This window comes from Echinops telfairi, unplaced genomic scaffold (genome assembly GCF_000313985.2).
Source record: "Echinops telfairi isolate 266 unplaced genomic scaffold, ASM31398v2 ScPeMD7_5868;HRSCAF=6743_0, whole genome shotgun sequence".
Classification (NCBI taxonomy): Eukaryota; Metazoa; Chordata; class Mammalia; order Afrosoricida; family Tenrecidae; genus Echinops; species Echinops telfairi.
Genome location: NW_022109767.1, coordinates 5,343,942 through 5,346,246, shown reverse-complemented (window position 1 = coordinate 5,346,246; position 2,305 = coordinate 5,343,942). Strand labels below are relative to the sequence as shown.

Below are 2,305 nucleotides of genomic sequence, written 5' to 3'. Positions count from 1 at the left end.
CCACCATGCATGACACCCTTTGATGGAGCACAGTTTCTCCTGACAACATGTCCAAAGCATGTGAGCACAAATTCCACGGTCCTTGCTTCTAAGGAGCATTCTTCTTGTACTCCTTTCAAGACAGATTTGTTTGTTCTTTCAGCTGTCCATGGTACGTTCAATCTTCTTCACAGGCACCATAATTAAATGCATGGATTCTTCTTGGGTCTTCCTTGGTCAATGTCCATGATTGGCAATTGAATAACCATGGCTTGGTCAGGTCCACCTGATTCTTCAAAGTGACCCAACAGAATGCTCAAATTCTAGCACAACATCATGGGTACCACCTCTAAAATGGAGGTGAAGATCATTCAACCACGGTTGCAGGAACACATCCACAAAGAGCTGCCAGGTATTAGGCTGAATTCAGAAGAGGATGGAAAACATGGGATATCATTGTTGATGTCACATGGATCTTGGTTGGATGCTGAGAATGCCAGGAAGAGGTTTCTGTGTGTTTCCTTACCTAGGCAAACACAATCAACTGTGTGGATCGGGAACAACTATGGATAGAAGTGACTGATCCTGGTATTAATTGCCTTGTCAGTTGTACAGGGCAACCATGGACAGTCACTCACATCGAAACACGTGGATCCTGCCGACAGGGTCTGTATAGTGATCAGATTTTCTGTGCGATGGTTCCATGCAGATTAAAAAAAACCCCAAAAACTATGGATAGAATTGAGAACAAAGGGAATTCCCGAACACGTAATGGTGCTCATGTGGAATCTGTACATGGATCAATAGGCAGTTGTGGAAACAGTACAAAAAAAGTACATGGTTTTAAATCAGGAAAAGGTGTGTGTCAGACTTGTATCTTCTCACTATACTTCTTCAATCTGTATGCTGAGCCAATCATCAGAGAAGTTGTATCATATGAGGAGTGTGGCATCAGGATTGGAAGAGGGCTATTAACAACCTGCAGTGTGCAGATGACACAACCTTGCTTGCTGACATTGAAGAAGACTTGAAGCATTTGCTGATGAAGATTAAAAGTTGCAGCCTTGTGCATGGATTTACAACTCAATATAAAGAAAACAAAAATTCTCACCAATGGACCGATAGGAAATCTCATGACAGATGAAGAAAAGGTTGAAGTTGTCAAGGACTTCATTTTGCATGGATCCACATACTCAATGCTCATGGAAGCAGCAGTCAAGAGTCCAGCGGACACGTTGCATTTGGATAAATGTCTCTTTAAGGTATAGAAAAACGACGATGTTACTTTGAGGACTAAGGGGTGCCTTACCTAAGCCATGGTATTTTCAATTGCCTCCTATGCATGTGAATGTTGGACATTGAATAAGGAAGGCTAAAGGAAAATAGATGTATTTAAATTATGGTGTTAGCCCAAAATATTGAAAGTTCTACTGACTGCCCAAAGAACAAACAAATCTGTCCTGGAATGAGTACAGCAGGAATGTACCTTAGAGGCAGGGATGGTGAGACTTCCTCTCACCTACTTTGGACAAATTATCAGGAGAGACCAGTCTCTGGGGAAGAGCATCGTGTTTGGTGAAATGGAGGGGCAATGGAACGAGGAAAGCCCTCAGCAAAATGGATGGACACAGTGACTGTAACAATGGGCTGAAACATTAGAACAATTGTGAGGGGGAGCAGGAACGAGTGGCTTCTCATTAAGTTGTACATAGTGTTGCTATGAGTTGGAATTGATTTCACGGCCCCTAGCAACAACCCGTCTTATATTCGCTTAAAATTAATTTCTTGGAATAAGTATGCATAATTATCAAAACCACTATGAATATGTTGTCTGATCTTAATTGTGGAATAAAAATGAATTTAGATGATTGCACTCTTGAAGTACAGATATGGACCAACAAAAGAAAGAAAGAAAAAATTAGAAATAGTTTCTTATATATAAATAAAAGAATACCGAGTGTTAGTAATATTCCTATACCCATTTTATAGTAGTTTCTTAGTCTATTATTACATTCAATGTACTTGATTTTAATCCCATGCAACTGTGGAACATTATCAATCTGAAAAGTTTCAACAACGTTTTCATAATAGTTCGGGAAATCTTTATTTTATGTAAGGAAATTCACTTGTGAATTCATTTTTTGTTGAAATATTTAGCCCAGTGTTTTTAGTAATCAATAAAAACATTAATGTGCATATGACAAATTTAGTATGGCCATGATTACCATGTTGCCAAAAATTTTTAGACCTGGTGGTAATTAATCACAAAATTAATGCATACCCAAGTTAAGTTAAACCAAGTCAAACTTGGTTTAAATCAAATATT

General features: G+C 38.7%; 1 non-coding gene across 1 annotated transcript; it reads left to right on the top strand.

The window, feature by feature from the left end:
• The first annotated feature begins 554 nt into the window (after positions 1-554).
• On the top strand, positions 555-689 carry LOC115871500. Its single transcript, XR_004047344.1, has one exon. It is a non-coding gene; the product is annotated as a small Cajal body-specific RNA 14 (non-coding RNA).
• Positions 690-2,305: the final 1,616 nt, after the last annotated feature.